This window comes from Hordeum vulgare, chromosome 5H, assembly GCF_904849725.1.
Source record: "Hordeum vulgare subsp. vulgare chromosome 5H, MorexV3_pseudomolecules_assembly, whole genome shotgun sequence".
In the NCBI taxonomy this organism is placed as follows: Eukaryota; Viridiplantae; Streptophyta; class Magnoliopsida; order Poales; family Poaceae; genus Hordeum; species Hordeum vulgare.
In genome coordinates, this window is record NC_058522.1 from 210,483,787 (window position 1) to 210,494,491 (window position 10,705).

The following is a 10,705-nucleotide window of genomic DNA, read 5'->3' on the forward strand; positions in this document are numbered from 1 at the left end:
AAACCTCAAAAGCGCATGAAAACCTTTGCTTCCCTCTACGAAGGGCCTATCTTGTACCTTTACTTTTTTCCCTTGTAAGAGTCATGGTGATCTTCACCAATTCCTTATTTAGCCCTTTTTCTTGGTGAATGTCATATGCTTGGGAAAGATCTATATTCATATATCAAATTGGAGCTGAGTACTTATGCTTTATTATTGTTGACTTTACCCTTGAGGAGGCAAAACTATAAGCCCCTATCTTTCTCTGTGTCCAACTGAAACTTTGATATCATGAGTACCACGTGAGTTGTAACAATTGTGGAAAACAAAAGAGATGATCGAGTATGTGGATTTGCCTTACAAGCTCTCATTTGACTCTTTCTGATAATATGATAAATTGCAATTGCTTCAATGACTATGGACTGTTGTTGGCCAATTCTCGGTAATGTTTTTGTTTCATACTTTGCTTTGTGAAGGAATTGTTACTTTCCCATAAGAATATCTATTATGTATTTCCATTCTATGTGTGATCATGATGCCCTCATGTCCGTATTTTGTTTTATCGAGACCTTCATCCCTAAACATGTGGACATGTTTTGGGTCTTGGTTTTCGCTTGAGGACAAGCGAGGTCTAAGCTTGGGGGAGTTGATACGTCCATTTTGCATCATGCTTTCATGTTGATATTTATCGCTTTATGGATTGTTATTATACTTTGTGGAACCTTACTTATGCCTTTTCTCACTTATTTTGCAAGGTTTATTTGAAGAGGGAGAATACCGGCAGCTGGAATTCTAGACTGGAAAAGGAGCAAGTCTGAGTGCTCTATTCTACGCAACTCCAAATGTCGTGAAAATCAACGTGGATTTTTTAGATTTTATAAAAAATACTGGGCGAAAGAAGTGTTAGAGGGGAGCAACCAGGGGCCCACAAGCCTGGTTGTCGCGGCCTACCCCCCTGGCCGCGGCAACAGGGCTTGTGGGTACCCTGGCGGCCCACTGGCCCCCTCTTTTGTTATATGAAGGGTTTCGTTCCAGAAAAAATCATTCGGGAGCTTTTTCGTGGTTTCGCCACCGCCACGAGGCGGAACTTGAGCAGATCCAATCTAGAGCTCCGGCAGGACGATCCTGCCAAGGAAACTTCCCTCCCGGAGGGGGAATTGTCGCATTCGTCATCAGCAACACTCCTCTCGTCGGAGCGGAGGCATCTTCATCAACATCTTCATCAGCACCATCTCCTATCCAATCCCTAGTTGATCTCTTATAACCAATCTCCGTCTCGCAACTCCGATTGGTACTTGTAAGGTTGCTAGTAGTGTTGATTACTATTTGTAGTTGATGCTAGTTGGATTACTTGGTGGAAGAGTTTATGTTCAGATCCTTGATGCTATTCATTACACCTCTGATCATGATTTTGATTATGCTTTGTGAGTAGTTACTTTTGTTCCTGAGGACATGGGATAAGTCGTGCTAATAATAGTCATGTGAGTTTGGTATTCGTTCGGTATTTTGATATGTTGTATGTTGTCTTTTCCTCTAGTGGTGTTATGTGAACGTCGACTACATAACACTTCACCATATTTGGGCCTAGAGGAAGGCATTCGGGAGTATTAAGTAGATGATGGGTTGCTGGAGTGACAGAAGCTTAAACCCCAGTCTATGCGTTGCTTCGTAAGGGGCTGATTTGGATCCACTAGTTTAATGCTATGGTTAGACGTTGTCTTAATTCTTCTTTCGTAGTTGCAGATGCTTGCGATAGGGGTTAATCATAAGTGGGATGCTTGTCCAAGTAAGGGCAGTACCCAAGCGCCGGTCCACCCACATATCAAACTATCAAAGTAACGAATGTGAATCACATGAACATGATGAAACTAGCATGACAGAAATTCCCGTGTGTCCTCGGGAGCGCTTTTCCTCTTATAAGACTTTGTTCAGGCTTGTCCCTTGCTACAAAAGGGATTGTGCCACTTGCTGCACCGTTTCTACTACTTGTTACTTGTTACTTTTCGCTTGCTACGTTTCACCTCACTACACCATCACTTGTTACCGCTACTTTCAGTGCTTGCAGTTATTACCTTGCTGAAAACCTTTTATCAGAACCTTCTCCTCCTCATTGGGTTCGACACTCTTACTTATCGAAAGGACTACGATTGATCCCCTATAATTGTGGATCATCAGGAGGCTTTAGGGAGGAATCGTCGCCGCCACGAGGCGGAACTTGAGCAGAACCAACCTAGAGCTCCGGCAGGGTCGTCCTGCCGGGGAAACTTCCCTCCCGGAGGGGGAAATCATTGCCATCGTCATCACCAACACTCCTTTCATCAGAGGGGACTCATCACCATCAACATCTTCATCAGAACCATCTCATCTCCAGACCCTAGTTCATCTCTTGTAACCAATCTCCGTCTCTCGACTCCGATTGGTACTTGTAAGGTTGCTAGTAGTGTTAATTACTCTTTGTAGTTGATGCTAGTTGGATTACTTGGTGGAAGATTATATGTTCAAATCTTTGATGCTAGTCATTACCTCTCTGGTCATGAATATGATTATGCTTTGTGAGTAGTCACTTTTGTTCCTGAGGACATGGGATAAGTCATGCTATAAGTAGTCATGTGAATTTGGTATTCGTTCGATATTTTGATGTGTTGTATGTTGTCTCTCCTCTAGTGGTGTTATGTGAACGTCGACTACATAACACTTCACCATTATTTGGGCCTAGAGGAAGGCATTGGGAAGTAGTAAGTAGATGATGGGTCGCTAGAGTGACAGAAGCTTAAACCCTACTTTATGTGTTGCTTCATAAGGGGCTGATTTGGATCCACTAGTTTAATGCTATCGTTAGACTTTGTCTTAATTCTTCTTTTGTAGTTGTGGATGCTTGTGAGAGGGGTTAATCATAAGTGGGATGCTTGTCCAAGTAAGGGCAGTACCCAAGCACCGGTCCACCCACATATCAAACTATCAAAGTAGCGAACGCGAATCATATGAACATGATGAAAACTATCTTGACAGAAATTCCCGTGTGTCCGCGGGAGCGCTTTACCTCCTATAAGAGTTTGTCCAGGCTTGTACCTTGCTACAAAAGGGATTGGGCCACTTTGCTGCACCTTTGTTACCGTTGTTACTTTCTACTTGTTACGAATCATCTTGTCACACAACTACTTGTTACCGATAATTTCAGTGCTTGCAGAGATTACCTTGCTGAAAACCACTTGTCAGATCCTTCTGCTCCTTGTTGGGTTCGACACTCCTACTTATCGAAAGGACTATGATAGATCCCCTATACTTGTGGGTCATCAAGACTCTTTTCTGGCGCTGTTGCCGGGGAGTGAAGCGCCTTTGGTAAGTGGAATTTGGTAAGGAAACATTTATATGGTGTGCTGAAATTTATTGTCACTTGTCACTATGGAAACTAATCCTTTGAGGAGCTTGTTCGGGGTATCTTCACCTCGAACGGAAGCACAAGGAGTTGCTCCTCAACCTGCTGCACCTACTGAAAATATTTGCTATGAATTTCCTTCGGGTATGCTTGCGAAACTGTTGGCTAATCCTTTTATAGGAGATGGAATATCACATCCCGACTTGAATCTAATTTATGTAGATGAAGTTTGTGGTTTATTTAAGCTTGCAGGTTTGCCCGAGGATGAGGGCAAGAAGAAGGTCTTTCCCTTATCTTTGAGGGATAAAGCATTGACATGGTATAGGCTATGTGATGATACTGTATCATGGAACTACAACCGCTTGAAATTGGAATTTCATCAAAAGTTTTATCCTATGCATCTAGTACATCGTGATCGGAATTATATTTATCATTTTTGGCCTCGTGACAGAGAAAGCATCGCTCAAGCTTGGGGGAGGCTTAAATCAATGTTATATTCATGCCCCAACCATGAGCTCTCGAGAGAAATTATCATTCAAAACTTCTATGCTCAGCTTTCTCATGATGATCGTACCATGCTTGACACTTCTTGTACCGGTTCTTTTATGAAGAGAGATATTGACTTCAAATGGAATTTATTGGAAAGAATTAAACGCAACTCTGAATATTGGGAGCTTTATGAAGGTAAGGAGTCAGGTATGAATTTCAAGTTTGATTGCGTTAAATCCTTTGTTGAAACAAATACTTTTTGTGATTTTAGCGCTAAGTATGGACTTGACTGTGAGATAGTAGCTTTATTATGTAAATCATTTGCTGCTCATATTGATCTCCCCAAAGAGAAGTGGTTTAAATATCATCCTCCCTTAAAAGTCAATGTAGTTAATCCCCATCCAGTTGATGAGAAAGTCATTGCTTATAATGATCCTATATTTCTGAGTGCTTACATTGAGAAACCACCTTTCCCTGTTAGGATAAAGGATCATTCTAAAGCTTCAACTGTGATACGTAGGGGCTACATTAGAACACCTACACCCCCTGAGAAAATTAGAGTTGAACCTAGCATTGTTATTATCAAACATCTCATGTCTGATAATGTTGATGGCCATAATATTCACTTCTGTGAAGATGCTGCTAGAATTGCTAAACCACATGCTAGAGACAAACATAGGCCTATTGTGGGCACGCCTGTTGTTTCTGTTAAGATAGGAGATCATTGTTATCATGGTTTGTGTGACGTGGGTGCTAGTGTTAGTGCAATACCTCAATCCTTATATGATGAAATCAAAGACGAGATTGCACCTGTCGAGATAGAACCCATTGATGTCACTATTCAGCTTGCCAATAGAGATACTATCTGCCCTTTGGGAATTGTTAGAGATGTTGAAGTCTTGTGTGGTAAAATGAAGTATCCTGCTGATTTCCTCGTTCTTGATACCACACAAGATAGCTTTTGTCCCATCATATTTGGTAGGCCTTTTCTCAATACTGTCAATGCACATATTGACTGTGAGAAGCAAACTGTCACTGTTGGCTTTGAACGTGTGTCACATCAGTTCAATTTCTCCAATTTTGGTAGACAACCTCATGAAAAAGAGTTGCCTAGTAAGGATGAAATTATTTCCCTAGCTTCTATTGTCGTGCCTCCTATTGATCCCTTAGAGCAATACTTGCTTGAGCATGAAAATGATATTCATATGGATGAAAGGGATGAGATAGATAGAGTTATCTTTGAACAGTATCCTATCCTTAAGAATATTTTGCTTGTTGAATTGCTTGGAGAACCACCCCCACCTAAGGGTGATCCTGTGTTCGAGCTTAAACAGTTGCCTAATACTCTTAAGTATGCTTATCTTGATGAAAAAGAGATATATCCTATTATTATTAGTTCTAGCCTCTCAGAGCATGAAGAAGAGAATTTACTAAAAACTCTGAGGAAGCACCGTGCTGCTATCGGATATACTCTTGATGATCTTAAGGTCAATAGTCCCACTCTATGCCAGCACAAGATTAAAACCGATCCTGATTCCAAACCAGTTGCCGATCATCAACGGAGATTAAATCCTAAGATGAAAGAGGTAGTAAGAAAAGAAATACTAAAGCTCCTGGAAGTAGGTATTATCTATCCTGCTGCCCATAGTGATTGGGTGAGTCCGGTGCATTGCGTCCCTAAGAAGGGAGGTATTACCGTTGTCCCTAATGATAAGGATGAATTGATCCCACACAGGATTGTTACTGGATATAGGATGGTGATCGATTTTAGGAAGTTGAATAAATCCACTAGGAAAGATCATTACCCTTTGCAATTTATCGACCAAATGCTAGAAAGATTGTCTAAACATACACACTTCTGCTTTCTAGACGGTTATTCTGGTTTCTCCCAAATACATGTTGCACAATCTGATCAGGAGAAAACCATTTTCACCTGCCCTTTCGGTACCTTTGCTTACAGATGTATGCCTTTTGGCTTATGTAATGCACCTGCCACCTTTCAAAGATGTATGATGGCTATATTCTCTGACTTTTGTGAAAAGATTGTTGAGGTTTTCATGGATGACTTCTCCGTTTACGGGTCTTCTTTTGATGATTGCCTCAGCAACCTTGATCGAGTCTTGCAGAGATGTAAAGACACCAACCTTGTCTTGAATTGGGAGAAGTGCCACTTTATGGTTAATGAAGGCATCGTCTTAGGACACAAAATTTCTGAAAGAGGTATTGAAGTCGATAAGGCTAAGGTTGATGCGATCGAGAAAATGCCATGCCCCAGAGATATCAAGGTATAAGAAGTTTCCTTGGTCATGCTGGTTTCTATAGAAGGTTCATTAAAGACTTCTCTAAGATTTCTAGGCCTCTTACCAATCTCTTGCAAAAGGATATTCCTTTTGTTTTTGACGATGATTGTGAAGAAGCCTTCGAAATACTTAAGAAGGCCTTGATAACTGCGCCTATTGTTCAACCACCTGATTGGAACTTACCTTTTGAAATCATGTGTGATGCTAGTGATTATGATGTTGGAGTTGTCCTAGGACAAAGAGTTGATAAGAAGTTGAATGTTATTCACTATGCTAGTAAAACTCTAGACAGTGCCCAAAGAAACTATGCTACTACGGAAAAGGAATTTTTAGCACTCGTGTTTGCATGTGAAAAGTTCAGATCTTACATAGTTGATTCCAAAGTCACTATTCACATTGATCACGATGTTGTTAAGTACCTCATGGAAAAGAAAGACGCTAAACCTAGACTTATCAGATGGGTTCTCTTGCTACAAGAATTTGATTTGCATGTTGTCGATAGGAAGGGTGTTGAGAACCCAGTAGCAGATAACTTGTCTAGGTTGGAGAATGTAATGATGACCCACAACCTATTGATGATAGCTTTCCTGATGAGCAATTGCATGTCATCAATACTTCACGTAGTACACCATGGTATGCTGATTATGCAAACTACATCGTTGCCAAATATATACCACCTAGTTTCACATACCAGCAAAAGAAGAAATTCTTCTTTGATTTGAGACATTACTTTTGGGATGATCCTCACCTTTATAAGGAAGGAGTAGATGGTGTTATTAGACGTTGTGTACCTGAACATGAACATGGACAGATCCTACAAAAGTGTCACTCCGAGGCCTACGGACGACACCATGCGGGAGATAGAACTGCACACAAGGTATTGCAATGAAGTTTCTATTGGCCCACTCTCTTCAAGGATGCCCGTAAGTTTGTCTTGTCTTGTGCCGAATGTCAAAGAATAGGTAATATCGGTAAACGTCAAGAAATGCCTATGAATTATTCACTTTTCATTGAACCATTTGATGTTTGGGGTTTTGATTATATGGGACCTTTTCCAAAGTCCAACGGGTATACTCATATCCTAGTTGCTGTGGATTACGTTACTAAGTGGGTAGAAGCTATCCCAACTAGTAGTGCTGATCACAACACCTCTATCAGGATGCTTAAAGAAGTTATTTTCCCTAGATTTGGAGTCCCTAGATATCTAATGACTGATGGTGGTTCACATTTCATTCATGGTGCTTTCCGTAAAATGCTTGCTATGTACGATGTCAATCATAGAATTGCATCTCCCTATCATCCCCAATCTAGTGGTCAAGTAGAGCTAAGCAATAGAGAGATCAAACTACTTTTGCAAAAGACTGTCAATAGGTCTAGAAAGAATTGGTCTAAGAAGCTCGATGATGCAGTGTGGGCTTATAGAACTGCCTATAAGAATCCCATGGGCATGTCTCCGTACAAAATGGTTTACGGTAAAGCATGTCATTTACCTCTTGAGCTAGAGCACAAGGCTTATTGGGCAATCAAAGAGATCAACTTTGATTTCAAACTTGCTGGTGAGAAGAGGTTATTTGATATTAGCTCGCTTGATGAATGGAGAGCTCAGGCATATGAAAATGCCAAGTTGTTCAAAGAAAAGGTTAAGAGGTGGCATGATAAAAGGATACAAAAACGTGAGTTCAATGTAGGTGATTATGTCTTGCTATATAATTCTCGTTTAAGATTTTTTGCAGGCAAGCTTCTCCCTAAATGGGGAAGATCCTTACATTGTTGTGGAAGTATATCGTTCCGGTGCCATCAAGATCAACAACACGGAAGGTAATTTTCCGAGAGTGGTAAATGGGCAAAGAATCAAGCATTATATCTCAGGTACTCCCATAAATGTTGAAAGCAATATTATCAATACCATAACTCTGGAGGAGTACATAAGGGATATTTATCAGCCCGTTTCAGACTCCGAAAACGAAGAGGTATGTGATTCGGTAAGTAAACCGACTCCAAAACTTTTCTAGTAGGAATTTTTCTCCGTTTTGGATTTTTTAGAAAAATAGAAAAATTTAAAGCAGTCCGGAAAGCGCATGAGGAGGCGACAAGCCTGCCAGGCGCGGGCCACCCCCCTAGCCGCGCCTGGGGGGCTTGTGACCACCTCGTGTGCCTCCTAGACTCCGTTTTCTTGCGGAGTACTCCTTCTGGTCGGGAAAAAATCATTATATATTCTCCCGAAAGGTCTGACCCTCGTATCACGCAAATTTCCTCTGTTTTCGTTTCGAGCCTGTTTTCTGCCGCAGATTTAGAGCTAGATGTCGTCTCAGGAATCTGTGGGGGAGAACGATCTCCCTCAAGTCTATGAGGAAGTAAATGCTGATCTGAAAAGAATGGAGGTCATGGAGGCAACGGAAAGGCTACCTAAAGAAACTAAGGGCAAACGTAAGGAGAAGAATCCGGCGTTGGACGAAGGGCAATCTGTACTCAACAAGGAAGAAGCTGAGGAAGAGGATTTTCTTCAACCTTACCTCCATCCTTGATCGAGCTCTTGAGGTTATGTGAAATAACTCGTGTTCGTAATACTTATCTCACTCGTAAAGTTGTTTTGCTAGAGAAACATATCACAGAGCTCCAAGGTATAAGTCAAAGATTGATGGCCCTCTTGGAATCAAAGGACAAAACAACTCCACCACAATCACCTCCAAAGGAAGAAAACTAAGCACGTGTATGGGAAATCCCCTTGGCTTGTGCCAAGCTTGGGGGAGTTGCCCCGGTATCGTATCACCATCACATCTTTTGCCTTTACCTTTTCTTAGTTCGATCCTTTTTGGTTTTATCTTTCTCTAGTATAATAAAGTTATTAGTGTTTTAGGTTTGAGTTTTGCTTTGTGTCACCCCCGATGTATTCGAGCTCGTGAGTCGTATAATAAAGAGTGTTTTAGTTAAGGGCCTTGCCTCATGCCATGATTTGAAAGAAAAGAATGATGAAAGAACAAAAGCATGAAAGATCATGTAATGATCTTATAGGAAGTGATGGCTTCACATATAAAAAGAATGATTGAAACTTGTTGTGGGTGGACAAACGTAGACCTTGGTCATTGTTTCAATTGATAGGAAGTAATAAGGAAAGATAGGTTTATATATGAATATATCATCTTTGACACCATCTATGATTGTGAACACTCACTAAACTATTACATGCTTAGAAGTAGATGTTGGACAAGGAAGACAACATAATGAATTGTGTTTGCTTGGTTCCGAACAATGTTATATGACTAGAGGTCCCTTAGCATGTGACGATTGCTTCCACCTCATATCAGCCTAAACTTCCGCACCAAGTAGAGATACTACTTATGCATCCATAAACCTTCAACCCAGTTTTACCATGAGAGTCTAGCATACCTACCTACGGATTGAATAAGTTCCTTCAAGTAAGTTGTCATCGGTGCAAGCAATAAAAATTGCTCTCTAATATGTATGATCTATTAGTGTGTGGAAAATAAGCTTTGTACGAACCTGTGATGAGGAAGACATAAAAGCGACAGACTGGATAATAAAGTTCTTTATCACAGGAGGCAATATAAAGTGACGTTCCTTCACACTAAGAGGACACACATCCAAACCTCAAAAGCGCATGACAACCTCTGCTTCCCTCTGCGAAGGACCTATCTTGTACCTTTACTTTCTGCCCTTGAAAGAGTCATGGTGATCTACACCAACTCCTTATTTCGCCTTTATCTTGGCTAACGTCATATGCTAGGGAAAGATCTATATTCATATGTAAACTTGGAAGTAAGTATTCATGAATTATTATTGTTGACATTACCCTTGAGGTAAGTAGTTGGGAGGCAAAACTATAAGCCCCTGTCTTTCTCTGTGTCCAACTGAAACTTTAATCTCATGAGTACCACGTGAGTTGTAGCAATTGTGGAAAACGAAAAGATGATTGAGTATGTGGATTTGCTTTACAAGCTCTTATTTGACTCTTTCCGATGTTATGATAAATTGCAATTGCTTCAATGACTAAAGGCTATCGGTTGTTAATTCTTATTAAGCTTCTTGATCCTTACTTTACCATGTGAAGGAATTGTCACTTTAGCATAAGAGCTCATATGATGGTATTGTTGTTTTGACTATGATCATGATGCGTGCATGTCCGTATTTTGTTTTGTCGACACCTCTCTCTCTCTAAACATGTGGGCATGTTTATTGATCTCGGCTTTCGCTTGAGGACAAGCGAGGTCTAAGCTTGGGGGAGTTGATACGTCCATTTTGCATCATGCTTTCATGTTGATATTTATTGCTTTCTGGGCTGTTATTACACTTCACGGTACAATACTTATGCCTTTTCTCTCTTATTTTGCAAGGTTTACATGAAGAGGGAGAATGCCGGCAGCTGGAATTCTGGCCTGAAAAAGGAAGAAGTTTGAGATACCTATTCTGCGCAACTCCAAAAGCCGTGAAAATCAAAGAGTATTTTTTTGGAATTTATAAAAAATACTGGGCCGAAGAAGTACTAGAGGGGAGCCAGTAGGAGGCCACAAGCCTGCTAGGCGCTGCCTCCCCCCTGGTCGCA